Source organism: Amblyomma mixtum, chromosome 4 (assembly GCF_055824585.1).
Source record: "Amblyomma mixtum isolate Tamu chromosome 4, ASM5582458v1, whole genome shotgun sequence".
NCBI lineage: Eukaryota > Metazoa > Arthropoda > Arachnida > Ixodida > Ixodidae > Amblyomma > Amblyomma mixtum.
In genome coordinates, this window is record NC_143015.1 from 135,326,952 (window position 1) to 135,353,675 (window position 26,724).

The 26,724-nt window shown below is 48.3% G+C and overlaps 1 protein-coding gene across 1 annotated transcript in view; it reads left to right on the forward strand.

The window, feature by feature from the left end:
• LOC149348317 (somatostatin receptor type 2-like) overlaps positions 1-26,724 on the forward strand; it is a 150,250-nt gene that overhangs the window by 108,856 nt on the left and 14,670 nt on the right. The window lies entirely within an intron of this gene.

Consider the following 26,724-nt stretch of genomic DNA (forward strand, 5'->3'; position numbering starts at 1 on the left):
GGCGTTCTATGGACTCCCTGGCAGCGTTCCAAGACGCTGTCGCGTTCCACTCTTAGAGGAGAAGCTTAACATCTTAACCACACATCAGTGACACAAGCAGCAATACTGCGATTAAGGCTTTCGCCTCAATGCACTTTAGGTCAACGAAGTGCCCCCTGAATTTTTCTGTATATTGAGTGATTGAAATCTTCCCCCCTATTTGGGCAGCATGCCCTGAGCCTTAGAGGGATTGTGCTAGAGGACAGCTAACTGGCTTTTACTCCTTTCGTGTTTACATGAGTAATTAAGCGCGCATATAGCTGAGGGTGTTCACCCAGGAGAAGATGATGCAAGCCGCAAGCGTGGAGGGGAAAGAATGTGGTCGTAATTGATTAGATTCAGGTGTTCCAAAGCGGAGGGCTCGGCTGATGATGATGATGATGAAAACTTTATTTATAACAAGGGAGTTTTGGACACGTCGGTCCTTGGGCCCCCGCACGGCCCCACTGCACTCAAACGTTCATGTCCCGGAGGCTCATGACGCTGGCAGCCCGGCCGGTGGCGATGGCTTGCTTGGCCGGGTCCTCGGAGCGCAGTAGGGTCTCCCAAGCCTCCCATGAGGTAAGGTGCTCCAGGCCCCGCGGGGGAGGATCCGCCGGGCAGAGGAAAAGAATATGGTCGAAGGTGGCTTTGGGGTGGTGGCAGAGGGTACAGGAAGGGTTCGTGTGGACTGGGTGATATCGCGAGCGTATATAAGGGGAGGGCAAAGTGCGTGTTTGGAGCCGCCTCCAAAGTGACTGATGGTAATTGTCGAGGGAAGGATGAGGTGGGGGGTAGAGCCGACGCTCGGCTTTGTAGGCCTGCGTCATTTCACTGAATGAGTGCATGCGCTCCCGCGAGAACCCCAGGTCGGAGGCCGCCGGTGCCCGGTTGAGAGAAGCTCGGGCTAAAGCGTTGGCGGCCTCGTTTCCGGGATTCCCGGAGTGGGCAGGCACCCATATCAGCTCCACATGGCGGGGCGGGTGCGCGGCGAGGGAGTCCAGTATGCGAAATGCAGGGACGTGAACTCTCCCGCGAGCAAAATTTAGTATGGCAGTTTTGGAATCTGACAGTATATATCGCGCCTCCGTGCGGGTGATGGCCAGGGCAATGGCGGCCTCTTCGGCCTCCTCCGAAGTGGCAGTAGGGGTTATGTGAAGTGTGGCAATGGGTTGGAGGGAGGGGTTCGTGATGGCGACAACCGCGTCCTCGCCCGTGCATGCGGCATCCACCCAAACGGCATACGGTTCCGTGCCATAGTATTTGTGGAGTGCCCGTGCGCGAGCTCTGCGGCGGGGTTCGTGGTAGGTGGGATGCATGTTTTTGGGGGGAGGTTTAATAAATAAATCGCGGTGAATGAGGCGGGGTACCTGGAGCTGTGTGGGATCGGTAACTGGTAGGCGTATACCGAGGGTGTGTAGGATGTGTCTCCCGGTGGTGGTTCTCGCGAGACGTATGTAAAGAAACTGTTCATTCTAGCTTTTTCTGACTTGTAATCTGGCAACCTATGTAACCTATACTCGCTCGACAAGGAGCAGCCTTACGGCAATAAACACCAGTCGTTGCTTATAACTCGAAACAATGGTGTCGTCATTTGTGCGCGTCTCTAAGTTTACATAAATTTATGGTGCCGAAACCCGGGACTAAAACGCTGCAACGGTGCGTAAACAGCAAGGCCATTAAGTCTCGGCGGGACAACGAATTCTGGGCCATCACCGCAACGATCCTTGGAGGTGAAACCACCTTGGACTGAAGGTTCCAGGAACGAGGCCTAGGAAAGCCACGCCCGACGCTCTAAAACGAGGCCTGGAGACGCCACACCTGAAGCCAAGCTTGGCGCTACGACCACGACCGACACTACAACGAGGTTGAAATGGAACGGCTGAAGAAGAAACGAGGAGCATTGAGATCACAGGTGACAAAACTGATTTCTGAGGTAGATTCATCTTTAGAGGCGCACGCTGACGAAAAGGCTCTCAACATACTGTCAGCGAGGCTTAGCGCCCTTCAGATACAGCTCAACGAGGTGGACGCTGCTATCGAGCCACTTGTGCCTGATGAAGAAGCTGAGGAAAACTTCACGCGTACAATCGCGTACAACGACAGAATTGTCACCTACGCTGCAAAACTCAGCCAACATGCCGAAGCTCAGCGAGCGAACGCCAGTCCAGGACCGGATGCTACACGGGCGCCTCGCGACGGTAACCGGAGCGGTGCCGGCTCAAAGGTCAGGTTGCCGAAACTCGAGCTGCAACGATTCAGCGGCGCCGCCACGGAGTGGCAGCCCTTCTGGGAGCAGTACCAGCAAGCGATTCACAGCAACGATGCCCTTTCCAACGGCGAGAAGTTCTTATATTTGCAGTCAGCGCTCACTGGGAGGGCTGCAGCAGCGGTGGCCGGGATTCAAGCTACAGGAGCCAATTACAACACTGCCATCGAGCTCCTGAAGGAGCGCTTCGGACGCACAGATGTGCTAATCCAGGAGCACCTCACCCAACTGCTGGACCTCCCGACGGTACGAAGCGGGCAGGAGGTAAGGGACCTACGTCGACTCTATGACCACATGCAGCGCAACATAGCCGCTCTCACGGCGCTTGGCGTCAAAACAGACAGCTACGGCGCAATGCTTACCTCCGCGTTGCTAAGAGTGCTGACAAACGACCTTGTAATGAATTATCACAAGCGTTGTTCAGCAGAAAAGCGGAAGGATATCCTTTGCATTGCAAGTCTGCAAGAATTTCTAAAAGAGGAAGTTGAGAGCAGGGAGAAGGCGGTGCAGGTTGGTCATCGGGAAAGCAAGAACATTAATGCAAAACCACGATTCGATAATGAAAAGTCCAGAGTTTCAAAGATTTCAGCGGCATCGCTCTTTTCCGCCAGTGATCTGAAGCGGAATGAGCCCTGTGCATTTTGTGCCGCCAAAGATCACGTGACCAAAGAGTGCCAGACCTCGCTTTCTCTGGAAGAAAAGAAACGGGCATTGCGTCAGGCAGGCCGATGCTTCCGCTGCTCTGTCAAAGGGCACACGTCGAAACAATGTCGCAACAAAGGAGTGAAGTGCAAGATATGTGGCAAAAGGCATTTAACTCAAATGTGTGATCCTGCGTGGAAACCAGTTAAAAGCTCAGCAACCGAACTGCATTCAGCTACAGGCAAGAAGAGCGACAGGGCTCCCACTGTGCTGCTCCAGACTGCCCAAGTATGGGCAGAGGGACCGCAACGAAGCACTTTAACTCGTCTCCTGTTTGACGGGGGTAGCCAGAGGAGTTTTGTGACCGAAGAGCTCTCGCACCAACTCCAGTTAGAGGTTGTGGGAGAAGAAGACATCACCATTTACCCCTTTGGAGGAGCCGGAAACGTTATTAAGCACAAACGGAAGCGTGTCCGCGTTTGGCTGAGAAGTCAGTACAACCGAAAGCAACACTCCATCGAAGCTTTAGAGATACCCGAGATATATGCTCTGACCAGCTGACTCTTCCAGAAAAGGTCATCGAAGGAGTTCAAGCAGCGATAAATGAGCTTGCAGATGTAACCGTACCACCAGGTCATCTGACGAGAAAAGGCATCGGCATTCTTATTGGTTCTGATTATTATTGGACTCTCGCGTCTGGCCACGTGCGAAAACTGCAAGATTCATTAATGGCACTGAAGACGGAATTCGGCTGGACATTGCAAGGTCCTATTCCTTTCAGTAGTTCCTCCGCTAGCTGTTCATCCGTGGCTGTGCTGCGGGCCACCATGAGTGACAAGGCCCAGTGCCTTTCAGCTGACCTTAAGTCGTTTTGGGAGCTCGAGAGCATGGGCATTGTTGAGCCTGTTGCCCAACAAAACGAAGACAACGACATCATCAAAGAATTTGCCTCATCTGTCAAGCTTGTTGACAGGCGCTACGAAGTCGCCTTACCGTGGAAGCAGGTTAAACTCAACCTAGGCGATAACAAGGCAGTTGCAGAGGAGCGTTTGTACAACCTGACCAAGAAGCTAAGGAGGGACGAGGAAATGATGCACGAATATGATGCTGCGATACGTCAGTACCTCCATCAAGGGTTTGCCGAACGACTCCCAGCAGAGGAAGGCAGCAGCTCAGAAAACAGAATTTATTACATGCCGCATCGGGCAGTTCTTAAGCCTGACAGCCTTTCCACCAAGCTCAGGTTTGTCTTTGACGCATCATCCAGCGAGCCAGGAGGTGTCTCTCTAAATCAGGTTCTGGAGGCTGGTCCTAACTTGAACCCTGATCTCCTGAAAATCTTGTTAAATTTCAGAATTCATTGCATCGGCATTACTGCAGACATCGAAAAGGCTTTCCTGCAGATAGCAGTCCGTCGTGAGGACTGCGATGCGATGAGATTCTTATGGTATGAACAGATGCCAACCGAAGAAGACCCGAGGCCGCTCGTAGATACCTGGAGAATGAGGTGCCCTTTGGAGCGACGAGCAGTCCGTTTCTTCTAGCCGCTACCTTGCGTCACCACTTGGCGACAACAGGTGTTCATCCCAAGACAACGGCAATAATTGCTGAAAACCTCTACGTGGATGATCTAATCACTGGAGCAGACTCTGAACAAGAAGCAGAAGACCTTTACCACGAGGCATTGGAAATTATGAGTCTAGCGAGCATGACACTCCGCAAATGGAACTCGAATTCCAAGAAATTGCTCCAACTGTTTGACGACGACGGGATAGGAGGTGCCCTGGACCAGGTGGAATGTCCGACAGCAAGTGTGTCGAGAGTGTTAGGACTTGTCTGGAACAAGCACGATGACTGTTTGGGATTTTCGTTAGAGGCCGTATTGGACCTCCTGAACCAAAACAGCAACACAAAACGCTTTATTCTTCAGGCGTCGGCTCGAATATACGATCCTCTTGGGCTCATCTCCCCAGTCACTGTTACAGCCAAGTTGATGTTTCAAAAGCTCTGGGAGTTGGGAGTTGAGTGGGACGCACCCCTACCTGAAGAAGTACAGTCATCTTGGAAGGAGTGGCATTCACAACTCCACCACTTGACTGAAGTAACCGTACCCAGAAGATACGACGGACTTCATAATGCCGGCAGCATCGATATTCACATTTTCGCCGATGCTAGTCCGAAGGCTTACGGGGCAGTTGCATACTTGCGTGCCTCGGGAACCAAGGCCCCAGCCGTGACTCTGATCTTATCCAAATCGCGGGTGGCACCGATTAAGAAGCTCACTCTTCCCAGGTTGGAATTGATGGGAATGCTGATAGGCGCAAGACTGAAGGAATACTTGATGCAATCACTGAAACTACCAGTTGCCAAATGGCATCTCTGGAGTGATTCTACAATTGCGCTTCATTGGGTTCGCGGGTCAGCGCAACAATGGAAGCCTTTTGTGGCCAATCGGGTGCTGGAAATTCAGCAGCGAACGGATCCAGAAACCTGGAATCACTGCCCCGGAGCAGACAACCCTGCCGACTTTCTGACGCGAGGAGTGAGTCCCAAAGCCCTCAAGACAAACACCGTTTGGTGGAATGGACCTACTTGGCTTAGAGAAACGCCCATCGCCTGGCCAAGGCACGGAAATGACGTTGATATGGCCGCAGCAGATGAGGAGAGAAGATCGGTGCAGGTACACAACGTAGCAACAGAGGAAACTGTCTTGCCGCTGGAACGGCACAGCTCCCTCTCTAAACTTGTTCGTGTTGTTGCATGGATGCAGCGATTCTTGCACAACTCAAGGAACCCTCACCAGAAACGTAGTGGATATCTGACTACGGAAGAGGTCGCCCAAGCACAGACTTGTCTCATAAGTCAGGTACAGCGAGAGGCCTTCGGTGAAGAGCTGCAGTGCGTCCGTCGCGCATCACGCTTGCCCTGCAGCTCTCCGTTGCGGGATCTGAAACCTTACTGCGATGAGGACGGAGTGCTAAGAGTTTGGGGACGTTTGAGTAATGCTGGCCTCTCCTACAACATTAAGCATCCAATAATCCTGCCTGCCGGTCATCATTTCACCGAACTTTTAATAATTGCCAACCATCGCCGCCTTCTACATGCAGGCGCACTTGAGACTCTCACAGAGCTGAGAGAGCAGTTTTGGATAGTTCGGGGAAGACAGATGGTGAAAAGGATCTTGAAGAAATGCTTGATTTGCAACCGATTCAACAGCCGCCCTGCCACGGAGCCAGTTGCCCCTTTACCTCGTGACAGGGTAACCCAAGCTCCACCATTCGAGGTGACAGGCATTGATTTCGCCGGGCCGTTGAACACAAGGGATCAAGGCAACAAGAAATCATACATCGTCATCTTCACATGTGCAGTTACCCGCGCAGTGCACCTAGAACTCGTGACTGCCATGTCTACGCCCAATTTTCTGATGGCATTCAAGAGGTTCATTTCCAGAAGAGGAGTCTGTCGAGTAATATTTTCGGACAATGCTAAGACGTTTCAGCGCGCTTCGAGAGACCTGAAACGGCTGTGGACAACGCTGCGTGGCACAGAGATCCGAAGTTATTTCTTAGACCACCAGATAAAATGGAAGTTTATCGTTGAGAGAGCCGCCTGGTGGGGCGGATTCTGGGAGCGAATGGTTCGTTCAGTGAAGACTTCTCTGAAGAAGGTTTTAGGTAACAGCTTCTGCACATTCGAGGAGCTCGCTACAGTCTTGACCGAAATCGAGGCCGTGATCAATTCAAGACCCCTCACCTACGTGTCCGCAGAAGCTCACGAGCCGGAGCCACTCACTCCATCCCATTTTCTCGTGGGAAAACGTTTAACGTCCTTGCCCCCGGGCTGTAGCACAGAGTCAACGACATCAACACCGGGTCAACTAACTCGTCGCTGGCGATATCATCAAAGTTTAGCTGATCACTTCTGGCGCAGGTGGCAGAAAGAGTACCTCACAGGTCTTCGCTCCGCTCATTTTGCTGTGCCAAGCTCATCTAGTGCCTTGAAGAAAGGAACTGTTGTGCTAGTTCACCAGCCTCATCTGCCAAGGCAGCTATGGAAAACCGGAAAAGTGGTTGATGTGCTCGTCGGACGGGATGAGTACACTAGAGCCTGCATGGTGCGCCTACCTGGTGGGACCATCCTAAGAAGACCGATCCAGTTGCTGTACCCCATGGAGACTACGCACGAATGATCTGAAGCTCATTCCGGGGGGAGTATAAAGAAACTGTTCATTCTAGCTTTTTCTGACTTGTAATCTGGCAACCTATGTAACCTATACTCGCTCGACAAGGAGCAGCCTTACGGCAATAAACACCAGTCGTTGCTTATAACTCGAAACAATGGTGTCGTCATTTGTGCGCGTCTCTAAGTTTACATAGTATGTATTGTGTCTGTCGGTGGGCCTCAATAAGCTCCCCTATCGTATTGTGCAGGCCTAGTTGAAAGAGTTTTTCGGTTGAGGTATTTTGGGGTAGGTGTAATGCTGTCTTAAATGCTGTTCGAATCATGGCATCCAGGGTGGAGATTTCCCTAGCCTGGAGTTTCAGGTAGGGGAGCGTGAAGATAAAGCGGCTGAGGACGAAGGCATGAATGAGACGACATAGGTCATGCTCCTTCATGCCCCGGTGGTGTGCAGAAACGCGGCGGATTAGGTGTGATATCGACACAGTTGTCTGCTTGAGTTTCCGTATGGTGAGTGTGTTTTTCCCGTTGTTCTGGATGTGGAGGCCAAGTACCCGGAGAGTGTTTACCTCCGGGACGGGCCGGTTTTCCAGTGTCACGGTGATGGGGGCTGTGGGACAGTTTCGTGTTGTGGGGCGGATTATGAGGAGCTCCGACTTCTCCGGTGAGCAGGAGAGTCCGATACTCCGCGCATGCGTTTGGGTGAGGATAGCCGCGGACTGTAGGGTGTTCTCTATGTCTCCATCACTGCCATGGGTGGTCCATAGCGTGATATCATCGGCATAGAGTGTATGCCGAAGGTGAGGGATGGTTTGTAGCTTGTGGGCAAGGGGAATGAGAGTGACATTGAAGAGGAAAGGGGAGAGGACGGACCCCTGGGGGGTTCCGACCCCACTAAGGGTGTATGGGGGGGAGATGTGGGGACCGAAGTGAATTTCGGCCGTGCGGTTAGTAAGGAATGTTTTAATATAGGTGTACATACGTTCACCTATGTTCAAGGGGGAGAGAGCCGCCATGATCGCTTGATGGTCCAGGCGATCAAAGGCCTTGGAGAGATCCAAGGCTAAGACAGCTTTTGTGTGACCCGGAATGAGGGGGTCGAAAATGTCCTGCGTGAGCTGGAGCATGGCGTCCTGTGCTGACTGATGGGGACGGAAGCCCACCATGCTGTGCGGGTAGAGGTCTTGCTCCGCCATGTGTTGGGTGAGTCGAGCGAGTGCGACGTGTTCGAAAAGCTTGCCTAGGCATGAGGTTAGTGAAATGGGACGGAGATTTGAGGGTGTAACTGGTTTGTGGGGCTTTGGTATGAATATGATTTTGGCGTGACGCCATGATTGGGGAAGAGTGCCCTCCTGCCAGCATTTGTTGAAGTACTCCGTGAGCTGGGCGATCGATTGATCGTCCAAATTGCGGAGCATGGCATTAGAGATCCGGTCAACTCCTGGGGTGGAGTTAGAACGGAGAGTCAGGAGGGCCGCTCTGACTTCTGTCTCCGTGATCTCTGCGTCGAGGTTGGCATTCGGGGCGCCTGTATAGGGGGGCAGGGGGTTTGAGGTACCGGGAGTTGTATGTGTGTTTCTAAGTATATTAATGAGTGCGTCAGGAGAAAGGCCGGTCTTGTGTATAAGGCGTGTGACGTGGTGTTGTGTGGCTGTTTTGGATTGCTCGGCTGAGGGGCACGCCTTCGGATTAATTTCTACCACCTGGGGTTCCTTGACCTGCTGCGAAGGTTGTACACTCGAACGCTGTTTGTATTTTGTGTGTGTATGTGTGTATGTGCGTGTATATGTGTGCGTGCGTGCGTGCGTGTGTGTGAGAGAGATAGAGAGATGCGGAAAAGCGGAAAAGCAACAAAATTCAGGCGACACCTAGGCTATAGACTAAAAGACTTGCGTGACGTAGTATTATCGTGCCTGCTGTTTACATATACAATCTGGGGATAAGTATACACTGTAAACCATTTAATTTGCGTGCCTTCGCTTATGAATGAACAGTTAGAAGTCGGCGCCCATGGTATCGTTTACGTTTCTATGTATCTTATACTGTCGTATTCGCGCAATCCTACCTTTTATTCACAAAGAACAGCGGGCTTATTGGGGTTCCGTTGTCTGAAAACTGCCTCCGGGACCCATTAATATTCCCTAAAGAAAAATGCGATGAGGGCAGCAGCACGTTCGCTTGTCACAAATAATGGTATTATAACAGTAACCTATTACAACTAAACGCTAACAGAAGAAAGCGGAAAAGCAAATTGCAACGAGACCTGTTACTCGTTTTAAAAGAGATCTTTAAATGGTGTTTTCGAATTCAGAAATAAGTTATGGGTCGATTTATTGGCAGCGGCGAGCTGACATTGATCGGTAGATCTCTACCTTGTTGGTTTTTACCCTTGAATAGCTATAGACGAAGTTCTAACTTTATGTACGGCAGTAAGTTCCTGCCCATCTTGTTGATGTTTGCTTCGAATGTGCCAAATGTGAAATAACCCTTCACATGCAAGTACGGCATGGTTTCGAAAAGCAGTCCTTGTGTTCCTCATCGATTCAGCTGAAGCAATGTCTGGGAGCAGCCATAAACAAGCGAGCGCAATAATTGATTCGACGTGGAAATGTTCTGAAGAAACAAACAAGTTTCGTAACCATTTCTTTTCACCCAAAGCTGGCCGCAGTTGGGTTGTTATGTCTTGTCGTTAGCCACAACGAAGCACTTGAGTGCCTCTTTCCACGTTCATTTTTATTCGTCATAAATTCGACTGCAGAGTTCTTGTTACCGCGCTTACCCGTATCCATCGGACCCTGGAGCGCCTGCACGATTACATTATATGTTTCAGCCGTAATGCTTAAGACAGTCAAAATGGCTTGCCGTACTCAGTCAAATCTTACAGAGAATCCTTGGTCACTCTTTTAGATGTTCGTAAACGACAGATAAAATCAACAGTACAACCGACCGCAATATTATATGTGCGATTTCGAGATACGTTTTATATCTCCACACGATTATGAAAGGGCGGTACTATGACTTTCAAGGGCGGCCAATAAATCCCTTGTGAACGTTGAATAAACAGACACGGGCACTTTATGAAGTACTGTGAATTCTTCCTCTGTAGCCGTGCCTACCTTTTGCTTTACACTTGTGAAGCTACTCGTCGGCGTATTCAGTCACTAGATTTATTTATCTAGCTCAGTCATTACATGATTCACCAAGCCGCTCACGCCATCTCGCAACTCAGTGTTTGTAACTCAGTTTTTTCCCGTGATGTTCACTCAGTCGGACAAGCATACTCTCACATCTCACTCAACTGCCTGCGCGGAAGCTTATCCGCATTCACCCGTTGACTATGTTCATAAGTTTACTGGAGCGGTGTGTGACTTATTCACTCATTGATTTGTTTCATAAATGACTTAATAACATAGAAGCACATTTACTTATTCATCAGCTATCAATTTGTCCAAACCTCGACTCCAATCTTTGTTGTACACTGCCTCACTCATTCGCTCGCGCTCGCTCGCTCGCTTACTCACTCACTCACTCACTCACTCACTCACTCACTCACTCACTCACTCACTCACTCACTCACTCACTCACTCTCAATCACTTACTCACTCACTCACTGACACTCACTCACTCACTTACTCACTTACTGACACTCACTCACTCACTCTCAATCACTTACTCACTCACTCTTCACTAATACTCCCTTTCTGCAAATGTACTCATAGACCGTGGTCTCTGCTCCTCTGCTCGCGTGAGCAGGGCGGTCATGTGACGTCGGCAAAGCAGCCAAGCAGACGACGCGACAACTGGCGAGCACTCTGTGCGCATGCGCCTACTGTCGTCTGTTTCGCCACTGCGTTTCTGCATTGGACGCTGAACTACCGTCTGGTCGACACTCCGGTCATATCACTAAAAAAAAAAATGGAGAGCTCCACCCAATATTTCGCCGTGCATGTTTGCAAATATTTCTGTTCTCTCATTCGCCGGACCTTTCGTTCGCTTATTCTTTCGTGGAGCGGGCGAATGCGGGCGAAGTACAGCGGCACTTCTTTTCCTCTCTTCTCACTTTCCTGGCCACAGCTTTAGCGGATGAAGCTCTCCGTCGGCTTGCGGCGCAAACCGCCTACCCAGACCTGCTCCGCGGACAACGATGCCTCTGCAGCGCATCCGACAACTTATCGGAAGCATGCCAGACGCAGACCGGACGAGGCAGTTCTGGACCCAGTAATGTCGGGTTTACATCTGTTCGCGAAGCTTACAACACTTCTTTCCCCCTTTTCTTTTTTTCTTTTCTGTTTCGTTTCTTTCTTTCAGAGCCAGGTTGCGTTTTTGTGCTTTTGCCGCCTTTCATCACGTATATCCTCTCTCCGTGTAGACACAACAAATAACAGGGGCGCTTGAGAGTAAACCCGCGACTGGACAGCGTCGTCTGTTTGCTCGCAGGTTGAAAACGGCTGTGGAAATGCTCCTCAGTAGCTCTGCACAGTTAGCTTTCATTTCTTGTTTGTATTTATTTCGCCTTGTTCTTGTCCGCCCCCCCCCCCCCCCCCCCCCCGAAAAAAAAAAAGAAAGGACCTAAATTGAAAGCAACAAAGGGGCGGGCGCGGACTACGATGTAAGGAGGTGATCCATTTGATGGTCGGTCTGAAATTGCTGCGGAGACTCTCTCGTCATTGTAGCTCTGCATGGCGCATTTGGGACGTATTTTATGGAGGCCACGCGTTTTCCAGTTTGTTAGATCTTAAAGCGCGGAATGCGAGCGAGCAATGGCAGGCATGTGCGTAGAAAAACCCGGAGGCGATCCATTCGCTGGAGAGTTCGAAATGGGCGCAAGAACGCTCGTCGCAAGCAGCTTTGTACCGTTTTTGTATGCATACATTCCTCGCGGCATCTCCTTGCGTATTAGTCATGTGCTTTATTTCGAATGCGTACAACACGCGAATCGAGAAAAGAAAAAAAAATGCGTTCTACCAAATTATACGGTCTAGCAATGTGCGCTCTCTTTCCACCTAGAGCGAGGCACGAAGAGAAGAAAAATTTTGGATTTAAGACATGCCTGTTGCTTAATTTCAATTTGTTTTTTTTTCGATGCTTCGCTTCTTCGAGGCGCATGTTTATAGAACATTTCACGGAAAGTAAACAGCCACAAAGAGAACGCCCATAGCTTTTCAGAATTGCATCGTTACCGTCGAGTGAATTTCATCATCCTCATCACGGTGATGACGACGATACAGGTTGCTTCATAATGAGGTAGACAGTTGCGCCATCAAAGTCGTTACCATAAGCCTAACTATGCCCACTTCGAAATAAAGCATGCCTATCTCATATCCGGCACCTGCAGCCACTTATCCCCCAATCTTTCTAATCTCAAATGCCGACAAAACTTTCTGCTTTCCACTGCTACGCTTGGCTTCTTTTGGAATCCAGTCCGTTACCCTTGACGACCATCGGTTATATTTCCTTCACACTGCATGCCCTACCCATGCTCATGGAGTCTCGATTTAAACTATAGGATTTGCCCTACAACGCATTTTGTTGCATGGTATGGTATGGTATGGTATGGTATGGTATGGTATGGTATGGTATGGTATGGTATGGTGTGGTGTGGTATGGTATGGTATGGTATGGTATGGTATGGTATGGTATGGTATGGTGTGGTATGGTGTGGTGTGGTATGGTATGGTATGGTATGGTATGGTATGGTATGGTATGGTATGGTATGGTATGGTATGGTATGGTATGGTGTGGTATGGTGTGGTGTGGTATAGTGGGGTGTGGTATGGTACGGAATGGTGTGGTGTGGTATAGTGGGGTGTGCTAGGGTAGGGTATGGTGTAGTGTGGAATGGTGTAGTGTATGGTACAATGTCGTGTCATGAACTAACGTTTACTTCCGGAATCACTGCTATCTTTTTGTATCTCTTCTGCATAGCCCGGTGCGCCGTCATTTGTGCAATTTAAAGCTTTTCTTTTTAGCCTCTATGCTTCAAGCCCGCAGATGAGCACTTCCCGTCGCGGTGACTGAGTGGATATGGTGTTAGGCGTCCTGAGACCCAGGTCGCGAGATCTAATCCCAGCTGCGGAGGCTGCATTGCGATACAGGCGAAACGCAATAGACGCCCTTGTGGTGCATGATGTCGGTGCAAGCTAAAGAACCGCTATGGGGATCGAAATTAATCCGGAGCTCTTTTCTACGGTAATAGTTATAGTCGCATGGGCAGATCCGGGCCATCAAATCCAACAGACCATGAACCAGTAGCCTAGTTCGTTCGGCATACTTGGAAACAGCGGCGCACATATCCTCTTCTTCTTTTGTTCCTTTGTGAGCATGTGTAGTTATTGTAATATACCGCAACATGCTATACCATGTCATGCACCATGCTATATACCATACTATACGCCATACTATGCCCTATACCATACACCATGCCATGCACCATGCCATACACCATTCCGTATACATCCCATACCACACGTCATACTATACCTTATCATATCATACGTTGGACGCCATATACCATTTCAAGCAATGCTATTGCACGCCACACCGCACCATATATACCACAGCATACCACACCACACCATGCCATACCGTATCATACCATACCATACAGCATATCATGCCACACCATAACGTACCGCATCATATCATACCGTACATCATATAATATCATACACGACGCAATACCGCACCGCACCATACCCCACTATAACATACCATACCATACCATACCATATCACACCCCACCATACCATACCACGCCACACCACACCACGCCACAGCATACCATACCATACCATACCATACCATACCATACCATACCATACCATACGATTCGATACCATACGATTCGATACCATACGATTCGATACCATACCATGCCATACAACAGGATGCGTTGTTGGGCAAGTTGGTTCTCGGCAGCAGATAGATGGACTGCGCTTATGGGACATTCACAAGAAGGCGGTACAGGCGCCATAAAATTGCAGATAACTGCATTTGGAACTAGCCTTGCGTAGTTCTAACGTATTTCTCAATGGCACCCCTATCATTTTTATTTACACAGCCTGTCGTTCTTTATATAGCTTCAAGGTTTTTCGCTGCCCTATACGCTTGTCCCTCCAGAGCTGCGTGCTGACAGTATCCAAAAGTTATATGCCTTTGTGTGGACGAATATCCATAGGCCGCTGCTCATATAACCAGCCAGCGCCCACCAAATGCGCTAAAACCAATCCTATCTGCGCGCTTCCTGTAGGAGAGCTGGTTACACACGAGCAAATACGGTCTTCTCAAGCCTTTCGGAAATGGGCTGCGAGGTGCCGCGCGGTAGCCAAGAGTCGGGCAGGCCAGAAAGAACGCGGCTGTGCGGACGTTGAGTGCTTCGGAAAATAACGCGTTCCCCGCGTGGGCGGGGAACGCTTTCCGGCGAAAAACAAACATTCGGGAGCCGACGCTGTATTATAAGCCTCGTTGAGGTTGCGTACAGCGGCGCGAACCCTTCTTCCAACGTGGCCCGCCTAATCGGGAATCGAACGGTGAACCTCCTTACTGCACCCATTTTGGTTCCTTGCTTTTTTTTACACTTCGACTTTCTCAGCTGAAAGGGCTATATGGCTGACTCGGCAAATCGGCCTGTATCACAGTCCCCGCAGTCTTGTGTGTGTATACAGATACCGTGCCAAGGCGGGATTTGGAAGCTACGGTTTTTGTTTAAACTACTCTAGAACGTGATTAGAAACAGATGACCCTCGTTCGAAGTTCTTCCGGTTGCAGTATGGTATAACACAGGCCCTACAACTGTCGCAAGCAGTTTTATTTTTTTAACACTGTCCAGTTCCATCCTGCGTTCTTGTACTTGTGTAATGACTTTACGATAGTCCTATACCGCCGTGCTTCCTGTTAGCCAGAGCTAGAACTCATCTTGTGAGTTATTTTCGGCTCATGATACGTGATCTGAGTGGTTCCTGCCATAACACCTTTCAGGTGCGGAAAAAGAGATCCGATTTCCACTTTTGATTTGGAAGAGAGCGTAATAGTCATGACACAGTGACACTTTCTACAGAAGTTCACTTTTTATTTTCTCCTTGCGTTAGTGTAATTCGGAAACTACTGAGCTTTCAGTGTGGTTTGGCAACCTTTTAGCATTCACTAGCGTATACCGTAGTTCACGGAGTGTAGTCCGCATGCGGCGATTTCACGTGGATAAAAGTGTTGCCCGCACCCACTCCATGTGTTGTGCATAAAAATGAAGCGAACAAATACGAAATAGTCACGAACATTTTTGGCAAGCATAAAAATCATTCATAAAGTTCGCCTTGATGACACACGTTGGGACTCTCACAGCCATAATATCTCGATGTGTGCCCACAGTATGCAAGAAGTCCTCCTCTGTAAGACCTACTCTGCTTTGCCTTTGCCCACCTACTTTACTCTGCTCTCCAACATGCCGGACGAACTATGCGAGGTCTACATACGGTAAAGATCCCCAGGTGGTATAAATTATTCCCGAGACCTCCACTATGGCACCTATTTCTCTCTCTCTTCTTTCACTCTTTCGTTCATTACTTTCCTCGCGGTGAAGCTGATGTGTCCGCCGAGTAGACAATTACTGCGACTCTCCTTTCTTCAAAACGAACTTTTTCGTTAAACATGCGGGTGTGTCGCTCAATATCGCGAAACTTCAAACCTCACTGCAACTTGCCTGCATACAACCATTGTTGAAGTCTTCCTTCCTTCCTTTCTTTCTTTCTTTCTTTCTTTCTTTCTTTCTTTCTTTCTTTCTTTCTTTCTTTCTTTCTTTCTTTCTTTCTTTCTTTCGTTCTTTCTTTCTTTCTTTACTGCTTTCTTTCTTTTTGCCTTCTTCTTTCTTTTTTCTTTCCTGCTTCCTTTCTTTCTTCCTTCGTTCCTTCCTTCCTTTCTTTCCTGCTTCCTTTCTTTCTTTCTTCCTTCCTTATTAAGCATGAGATGCTTTTAGCTCCCGTTGTCGGCAGTGTGGTGACGTCACGCCGAGACCGAGAGCACTCATCCGGGCACTGAAACCACTCATCCGGGCACTGAATTCCAGTCATCCGGGCTCTGAAATCCACTCATCCGGGCACTGAATTCCAGTCATCCGGGCACTGAAATCCACTCATCCGGGCACTGAATTCCAGTCATCCGGGCACTGAAATCCACTCATCCGGGCACTGAATTCCAGTCATCCGGGCTCTGAAACGAGAACATCCGGGCACCGTACGAGACTTAACGAGATTTAACGAGACTCTCTAAGCCCTCCTACGCGACCGGCATGCAAGCGCCGGTTGGTCTCCAAACGAGACAAAAAATAACTGCTGCCAGTGCCTTCTCAATGTTTATCAAGATATCAGTGGAGCTGTGGGTTTGATAATGCACGGAATTATAATTTCCGATTTCTAATAACGCGTGCAAAAAGCACATAAATGCCACGTTACACTTCGTTGTCATACGTGATCTCTTAGGGGCTTCGCGCATCGAAGCAAAGCCGCGCAGGCGCACAGGGGCCCGGGGGAGAAGCGCTGCGTTCAAAGGGCAAGGCATCGCGCCGAACGGGTGGTGGCGTTCCTCCCTTCCTTTACGGTGCGGTTCGGGTGTCCACCGAGATGGCAGAGAATTACTGTGCCATTTCCTTTCCTCAAAAAACCTTGCGTTCAAATGGCAAGGCATCGCGCTGAACGGGTGGTGGCGTTCCTCCCTTCCTGTACAGTGCGGTTCGGGTGTCCACCGAGATGACATTAGGCCCGTAAACATTTCATGCTTACTCTACTCTCGGTTACGGGAGAGGCAGAGATTTTTTTCTTTCTGTCTTTCTTTCCTTCTCCCTCCTTCTTTATTTCTTTCCTTCCTTCTTTCTTTCTGTCTTTCTTTCTATCTCCTGTTTCTTTCTTTTCTTCTTTCGTTCTTTCTTTTTCTTCTTTCTTTTCTTCTCTCTCTCTTTCTTTCTCCTGCTTCTTTCTTTCTCCTGCTTCTTTCTTTCTCATGCTTCTTTCTTTCCTTTTTTCTTTCTTTTTTTCGTTCTTTCTTTTTCTTCATTCTTTCCTTCTCTTTCTTTCTGTCCTTCTTTTGCTCCCTAATTTCTTTATTTCTTGCTCTCCTTCTGCCTTCCTTCCTTTTGTTCTTTCCTCCTTTCCCTTCTCTCCTTCCTTCTTTCTTTTCTTCCTCCCTTCCTCTCTGCTTCGCTACATGTTTGTTTTGCGCGCCCAGCATTGGCTCCACCACTCACAATTAGCAGTGTTTATGCGCTTACATTCGGCAAGTGCGGAGGCGGCGCAAAGGAATGCCGGTGTTCGGCGCGCCGTTAAGAATATCGGCCCCCACTTTTACACGTATTACGTGCGCTCCCTGCGAAGGCGCGTGTTGCAATGGCCCGAGAGTTGGCTCCAGCGGTGGCTGCTCGTAAATCACTCGCTCAGAGCCGAGTTCCAGCTCAGCGCACACACTCTGGAAGGAGAGAGAGACGTACTCCGCTATTCTTATGTCTGGTGCGGATGGCAAAAGCACTTGCCTCGATCGACGTACCGCGTTTAACCGCGTACAACTCGAGCGCTCTTTCTTCCAGTTTATTAATCCGCTGGTTCTTGAATTGCAACTGCAGTACTTTTTTTGAGAATTTCGCGATATTCAAGGATTCAAATCTATGTAGGCTGTAGGTAAAGCATGCCAAGTGTTTTATGCGTAGCATATTGCAATCACTCAGTTCAGCCCTTGGGCGCGGCCGGGCAGCCACCAAACCACGTGAGGTGACGTCACGTGGTTTTGGTGACGTCACCAAACCACGTAAAAAAAGAAAAAAAAGGAAAAAAGGAGAAAAGAAAACCAAAAAAAAGAACAAAAATATGGCTGAGCATGGTGGCGGTTGCCACCGCCCGGTTTCAAAGGGGGCGCTCCTATCCATCCGTCCGTCCGTCCGTCCGTCCGTCACGGAGGAAAAGCTGCTGAGAAAATAGAGTGCCGCCAAGCAATACCTCACGCAAAAAGACCGCGCAATATGCAACGCATTCTTGGCTTAACCAGGGCATTTTTTGCACTAGCATTTAAAATAGTGGCGTAATCGACGATTCAATTTTGCTCTTCTCCTCGATGCACCGGAGGAGTGCAAGGAAACTCAGCGTGACATCACGGAAGGTATGATTTCAAATTACCGCTGTCGTCAGCCACACCCTGCCCTGACGCGTTAGACGCTGCCAAACAACTCTCGGCAGGGTTTGCCTTCGGTGGCGTTGTTTTTTTTCCTTCAAAGCAGGCGTTTGTGCATTGGAAATGTACCGATACCTTCAATGACGTCACTATGCGCCCCCCATTTGGCGTTGTGCACTGTGGAGAAGCTTGAAGGGTGTCCGGATTTTAATCCTCGATTACATCACTATTTCAAGTGCTAGCCCAAAAAGACTTCGCATGCTTTACCTGCAAGTTTCACACGTTCGACCCTCTTAAGCTCGTTAATTTCTAAAACCTATGCAGTTTCTCTTTAAGGGTAACGGAGTGGATTCCAAGAGAAGGCAAGTGTAGCAGGGTATGGCAGGAAGTTAGGTGGGCGGATGAGATTAAGAGGTTAGCGAGGATAGGGTGGCCGCAGCTGGCAAAGGACAGGGTTAACTGAAGAGACATGGGAGAGGCGTTTGCCCTGCAATGGGCGCAGTCAGGCTGATGATGATGATGATAATGAAGTCACAATGGCGAGTGTAGATTATGGGAAACGACGGTAGAGTGGAGGTCGCTATGGCCATATAGAGTTATCCGACACGTACAGCCCAAGTCAAAAGTATACAGCTCAAGGGGTTCGCTTCTAAGCTGTTTAGCGGGGCTCCCTGGAACATCTAGCAATCCAAAGCTTGGGAGGATTGAGTACTCAAAGCCACTGTCGTTCGAGAGATGACGGTCGCTGAGGATGCATAACCAGGCACGCTGAAGACTTCGCAAACAAACCTCTTGGACTGTATACTTTTGACGGAAGGTGTATACAGCCGGCGGAATCTTTAGCTTGCGTGCGGGACGGCCGCTTTTTCTGCGGTCCTGCGCTTTGCGACGAAGCAAACTTGCGGAAAGCTCAATATTCATCACGGACTTAGTGAGCCTGTGCTGATATTTGATATTTTCGCAAGTTTGCTCCGTCATGAACTGTAGGAGCACGGAAAACGCGGCCGTCACGCACGCCAGCTTAAGATTTTACCGCCTGTACATGTATCTCACGTCACATTTTACTTTTTTTTTATTTTCTGAAAGTTTTTTACATTTACTGAAGTATATTAAGAGTGCAGTTATTGTCACTAACGCCTACCTGAGGACAGCCATGCGGCTACAAAGTAAAGGATAATTTTTTTTTCAAAAGCTTAGCAGCTAAATGGAAATTTCTGCTGGTCCAAACATAAAGCACGGGACCATCGACTGTCTGGGACCTGTGCCAACTAATAAGCTAACCACAACGACATTAACTGCTCCCTCAGTGAAATTCTGCTCCAACTTTGGAATTTCCCCGAACACGGAAGTAATAATTGATCAATAGCCCTGTTAAGTTTCTAGACAATGGGGAAGTTTCATCTGAGGTAACATGACCTGCGCCGTACCCGGCAGCTCTGGACAAAAACACTCTTCAACGGGAAACCTTTCATGAACTCAATTTTTTCGCACAATGTAAGATTTCACTATAAAAATCAATATATCCGCAGATCACCCGACGACAGTCTTGTATTTTTTTTATATATCTACAGATTTGCTATCGTTCAAAGCTTTCCCCATTGGTCTTCTGTGGCAGTCTTAATTGTTCGATACGATCGTTGGAAACACTTTAAAATAAAGATCTCGCTGCATGTCAGAAGAATGCATCATTACCTTCAATATTTCCATAACAGTGTCTAACAATTTTGAAATTTTCAAAATTTTTGCCCGAGAAAGCTGCACATGTTCACGGCGGAGGCCTGTGGACTGCCATTCCCGTCTTGTGTGTGGCTAAAAGTCCGGGCACTGTTATATTTCTTTATCTTTAGGAATGCCTTCTTCCCAATATTTTCGCTCAAACCACCCCTCCTTTCATATATACGCCGTCCTAAAGGCGTGGTAAGCAGCCCGTCGCAAGAACCTTCGGGTGACGTCTGAGCTCAAACGCGGTATTTCTTTTCACACAGGCCGCGGACGTCTGCGACTGCATTCATGTCGATGGCTACGAACCGGCCTTATGTTGTCTCGCCTTGCCTTATTCCCGAGTCGGGTCTCTTTCGTTGTTTTCTCGAGATCGTTTCGCTCTCTCTGTGCCCTCATGTCGAAGACAGGTCGCCTCGTAACCATTGCTCCGTCGTTAATATCTATTTAAACTATTTGAAGAGCTAAACAACCGGACATGGAAGAGGAGAGAGGAATAAAAACATGATCGGGTAGGACTCACCTTCTAAATAAAGCAAAGCGCGCACTTCGGCAAGTCTTCCATGGTCAAGAGCAGAAATGCCGTTAAAAGATTCGACAGAAAGCCCATTACTACCGCCTCCTAATAACGCTCATCTGCATCTGTTCGACTGGGCATTACCTTAATGAAATCGGCATTTAAATTTCGGTTCGACAGACCGATTCGATTCGCGTATTGATGCGATAGCATTAAAGTGGTCGTCACACCAAAACCTCGATGACGTCCGGTGTCACCAAACTGATGATGATGATTATGAAGATAGTGAATTTTTATGGCGCAACGGCATCTGGGGCCAAAGAGCGCCATGGCACAAGGTATTTTGTTTGTCAAGGTGGGGTCAGAGACTCATTTCCCAAGCATTTAACCCTGATTAAGCCGAACACCAGGCCAGGGGAAGCTTGTACCTATTGTAGCGTTGAGATGTCATCAAACCTGCCTACCGGCTTGTGGCCGACGTAGTTTCTAGATAGCAGCCTAGATACCAGTAGAACTCACGTCAGGAGCTTCCCGGAGCTATCTGGCGTCAAGAAATAAAAAAAAAACGATATATGTATATCCCGTTACCTTCACAGCATAGCGGATCCCTGCCGCTGCAGTATAGCAGTAACTAGCAGACCGAATATGGCGGTTGATGGACAGACCTTTTCAAAGAAGCTGACGCAAACACACACAGAAGTTGCAACAGAAGCTGCGATAAAGGTGAAATCCAGTGCTATTGCATCTCACTCTTAAAGTGTCTTAGGCGTCCCCGTTACCGTTAGGTTCTAATAAATGTCGCTCTGCTGTGTAATAAATGTCGCTGTAGTGTCAGAGAAGCGGAAACACAGAGATACACCCTAAATACGAATACACGGAGTAAATAGGAGCAAACTGTCCTTTAGCATACTCCGTTTTATTTATCGCGGTGAGCTAGAAGACAGTTTGCTCCCTCTTTGCTCCTCTGTGTTTAGATTAGAAGCTGGGCCTGCTCGGCCGGCGCCCCCCGGTCCTGCGTTTAGATGAAACGACCACGCGAATTTCCGCCCGATAAATCGACTCGACTCACTTATTCGGTGGCATTCAATAAACAGCCAGGTTACTAGAGTGGTGATTGCCGTTTTACAGAAACCGAAAGAGTGATGTAAAACTCTCTCGTTCAACCCTGTCTGACTTCTGCCCGTTCGGGTATTCCTGCGTTTGGTTGCAACTATAGATGCGGATTCCTGTCCGACAAATCGACTGCGCTTGCTTATTCTGTCGGGTCCGAATAACCGTGCGCTGATCCGAGAAGTCGCTACGGTTTAAAAAAAAAAACACGGCGTACGGGTAGTCGTCTCAACCACGCGACAAATCCCTCCTCCCCTCGGGATTAACGAAAGGGCTAGAGAAAAGCAGCCGTTTCGGAGAAAAGTTGCTCAAAACCGCGTCATCTTCTCGGAAAAGCCGGCTAGACTTAGTTCGTTTTGTTTGCTTAAGCGACCGCGGTTTCTTATACCGCCAGGCGAAGCAGGGTCAACGCATGGGGCATAATACGCCCGAAAGCCGCTTACGGCGGCCGGAAAAACTCCACAATCCTCCCCCCCCCCCCCCTCCCTCCCGCCAAATTCGCTCTCACTCTACTCTTGGAGTTCTTTCGAAAACCAAAAAGTAAAAAAAAATGTGCCCGCAGATGATCTTGTCCCCTTCGGGGCTTCATCGTCGGGCCGCAAACCAAACGAGCTCACGTAGAGACGAAACTTCACGATTCGAAGATGTGTAGAACAGCAAGCAATAACAAAAAAAAGAGAGAGAACCGAAGCAGCGGATTCAAAAGACGTGAGATAGAATGAAAACGGGGGGGAGCGGTCGTAGTCTTGGGCTTTCTCCTAGTTACCGGACTCTTTGTACCCTGGATTTTCTGTTTTTTGTTTTCCTTTCAACGACAGCGCGCTGCCGTAGTCGCTGCATCGGGAAATTGATCCGCCTTGTCCTTTGATTCGCTGGTTCGTCAGGGGCACGTTCAAAGCGATCTCCGTCGTGCACTGCTAAGATATCGAATGCGAGCCGGGAAGCTAGCAGCCTTTGCCGATAAAAAAACGAAACAAAAAACGCCTGTACTTGTGCGCGTCGGGGCTGTCTGGGTGCTTGCGGGTGCTCGTTTGACTTACTCAATAGCCTCTGCACAGGTCAGGCTTCTCCAATCTGTACGCCCTCGCTCCATCACTACTTTCGAGACGTGCGTGATGCGTCTCCAAGAGCGTGGTCTCTAGAACTATCAAGAACCGAGCGCGCGCGGTTGATTCAATATGGCGGCGGCTTTATAAAGGCGACGTGTCCGCCGCCTGGTGGAGCGAGTTGGAACTAATCAAAAGAGAAAAATAACGGCGACGCGATGCGGGCGTGCCGGACGCCGAAGCTCGCTCGCGCTTCGTATTTATAGTTTGGTTCAACGAACGGCGTCTTTTGCACTATCGTCTGTTTAGTTTCAGCCGTGTTTTGCTTCCTTCTGTTCATCGCCGTTCCTTGGCGGCTTCAGAGGCGTCAGAGACCTTCCATCCCTCTACACTATTTGAAAGGTCGTGCGGACATTAAGTTGCCGTCTGCATCCCGGAATGGCCGTTGCCACCGCCTGCGTAGGAGAGAACGTCGACACCCCGTTTTAGAACCGACGATGTGCAGTTTGCGTGAATTGATGTGTCTTTTTTTTCGTTTTTTGTTGGTTTCTTTGAGAGGTGGAGCACTGGCCTCCGTAATAGCACCCCTGCCATCGAGGCGGGGAGTGCTGCGACCATATAAGAGCCTGCTCTCGAGATTATATCTCTAGAGAGATGATGTGTCGGCCGGTGTCAACGCGCTCTGCCTCCTTGCAAGCCAGTGGGGGGGGGTTGCAGAGGCTATATGGAGTCACGTCTGAACGACTGTTCTTGCTCAAAATGAAATCAATACACAATGGATTTATCTTTTGCGCGAACCGGAAGAAGACGGGTAGATACAATAGCCGCCTGAAGTGTTATTGTTAGAAGCTTATGTCAGCTTTCCAGCAATTCTTTTTTTTTTTGTCAAGCATTAATGCTTACATGCCTAGTATCTACCCTTTGATGCGTACGGGTTGTTCAGGTGTTTTATTTCTTTATGCACATACCCTGATAAATTACGCTGGATTTACATTGGGGAAGTGGCTGGAAGAACTTGACATAAGTACAGTAACACAAGTGTAAGTACAACTTTCACGAATATGAACTGTAATATAACAACACATTCTCGTTACTGTCATTAAACAGTTCGTTATATTGATTTTAATGGCGCAAAAGCAACTCGGCGTTGTCATAAAATATTTCTAAAGGAAAGCAATTAGACAGTGGTGTTCAGGAGAAAAGTTTAAGTACGTGAAAAAAATGCATTGAGGCTGCCTCGTCCTCATCTGTGTGTTTCTTCCTTGAGTCCGTTTCTTCTATGCTGCTGGTTTTAAGTGATCATACGACGCCAAGGGAGAACGCAGCAAAAAATTTTCGTGTCTTGAGCTTGTCATGTCTACGTACGAAGATTCCTCTTTTGGCACAGTCACCTTAATGATCCGTCTTCGTCCAGGTAGATATACGCATCATTATCACCACTTTCTTTTTCAAAACATCAGCAACGCTCAATCAAGAAGTCAGTTCGTAGCTTCACAAGACTGTGACCCTTCTACATCGTAATAGTAGGCAGAAAGCTCCTATGCAAAAGGTCGCCACGTGTGAGCAACATTGAGCTGCACTGAAGTCGTGCTCATTAAATTTAATTGGGCGCCGCGGTTACTCCTCAGGAAGATTCACATTGCAATACATTTTTAGTGGTAATCGTGCTTCCATATCCACATACACGATGCGAATGACTTCAGGAAAAAGCGTAGTACTATTATACTGCCATTTCTTGTAAGTAAATTAAAAGAACTAGTTTTAGCCCAGACTCCTTTCCATGCTGACTGCCATATTTTTACAGAAAGCTATTTATTCTTGCTTCTTTTTTTTACGATAAGTCTCTTCTCAGCAACATGGTCTCCGTCATATTTTTCTTTAGCATTGAGCGCTGTCATTTATTCCTTCGCTCATGAAGAACGGTGTTTCTTTTATTACTCGAAATCTACAAAGCAATGAAAAACGTGAAAGGAAAAACAGTGCATTTTTTCATGTTTTGCAGTATCAATAAGAGATCGAAGCCTCGACTCGTAAAGCGGTAACCATAGCAGTGAGCAATGCTACCAAAAGACTTTCGTCTCGACGCAGTTCACTGCATTGACCCATTAAATCATCCGTTTTAATTACTGCTGTGAGAATAATTTCTGCAATGTCAAAGAAAGCCCCAGTTATATCCCTACAAACACGAGTAAAATCGGGATAGTGAGGAAGTACTTCAAAAGCCTCTTTTTCCGAACTTTTACGAAACCCCAAGACCAGCCCCAGAACTAATGCGTTAAGGAACCAAACTTTGAAGTTTCCCTTTCAAAGGAAGTAGAACCAAGCGGAGTCCTCATTAGTGACCACCGAGCTGGTTCTAATTAAGTTCGCTGCTTCAAAGGGAAAAAAAAAGCCAAAATGAATTGCACAAGCACGCACAGAGGCTCCCTTACGATCTTTCCTTCTTTAAAAGATAAACTTCCGGACGCACCAGTATTTGTAAAATCGGCGAACCTAATATTAAATTCTTCCACCTTCGTAAAGAGAAGGAGATATCGAAGTTTTGCAGATGTTACCTGTTGCAGCTTTTAACAGAAGAAGGAATTCCCGCAGGAAATGCGCAACCAGCCCAACTTAAACAGCAGCGTCAGTTTTGTGCACTTTAAATCATACGCCACGGGAATTACGGGTATCCATTTTATGGCCATGATTAAATTCGGATATCTATTTTATTTCAAGAGCCATTGAGTTTTTAAATGAAACCTCAAAGTTTCGTAGCCGTAGCGTATCGATAAAATCTGCAAAAAAAAAAAAAAGAACACCTCATATTTCTGCCTCTATGGGGCCCCTGCAGTTCTTCGCTCCGAATCTGGTTTTGAATTTTACAGACTTTTGCGCTACTCTTTCGTTTCGGGCATTATATTGACGTTCAAATGCCACTACACCGGCGCCCGCAGTGAAACTTGAATGACACTTGTTCTCCGTCGCTCAAGTTTCAGAAGTGACCTGCAGTAAACACTTATAAATACAATCAAACCTCGTTACAACGAAGTAATGGATATAACGAAAGAATGATGATTCCCCTTCGAAGCTCGATCAAAACGGGCTATCACGAAGCTACGGCTATAACGAAGTAACCGCCGGGCCTTTTCAACTTAGCTATAAAGAGGTTCAAACTGTTACCTGTAGGGGCGCCTGTAGTGTCATGACTGGATAGTTTCAACTGTGGCAGCAACTGGCGATTGACAGCATCTAGAGATCATAGAATGAATTTATTTCAGAAAAAGAATTACCTAGGATTTCGCTTTCTCATCAATGCGTTTCGCTCCTTGATCGCGTATCGCTCCTCCTTCGTGGAAGCTCTTTCGCTCTCTTCTGCTTCTTCAGGCCTTTCCTCTTCATCCTCTTACAGGTAACGCCGATGGCAACGCCGCTAAGCCTAGGGGATGGGCGCTTAACAGCTCGGCTGTAAAACTGCCATGTGTATACGCTCTGCAATGTAAAGCGTTGAACTAAGCTAAAGCTGTCGCTGCAGTTCTTTGCGCTTGTAAAGCAACATGGCAGCTCCAACCAGCTGCTTGGTTGCCATAGCAACCACCCGCCGCATTCCAGCTGTGTCCACTGGTGACGTGAGGCAATGCCGGCTTGGGCTCCGTACAACAGCTCTCGTTTTTATAGTAACTTCTTTGACGACACATAAGAAACAAAAAATAATAAAAACGATAAGACACAAGCGGGTTCGACTCCCACTTCCGGCCGGCTACCCACCGGTTTCTTCAAATGGGTACAAGGTTATCCCCTGGTCTGGTGCTCGACTTTCCAATGTGGATGGCTTGGGAGAGGAGCCTGAGCCTTCGAATCCCATCACTCTGAGGTTGAACTCGCAGTTTGAACGGGAAATTCTGTAGATACAAATTAGTTATGCCAGATAAAGTCAACAGGGGTATGATTTCTACCTGCTGCAGTTTCCAATACGTTCATCTCCAAAAGGGGCGATAAGTGCGTTAGCGCTCCTTCTTTATCTCTTTCAAGACAAGAGATCAATTTCTTAGATGGGCACATCCGAGCTTTCTATGGGTCGGAACTACGCGTGACCTTGT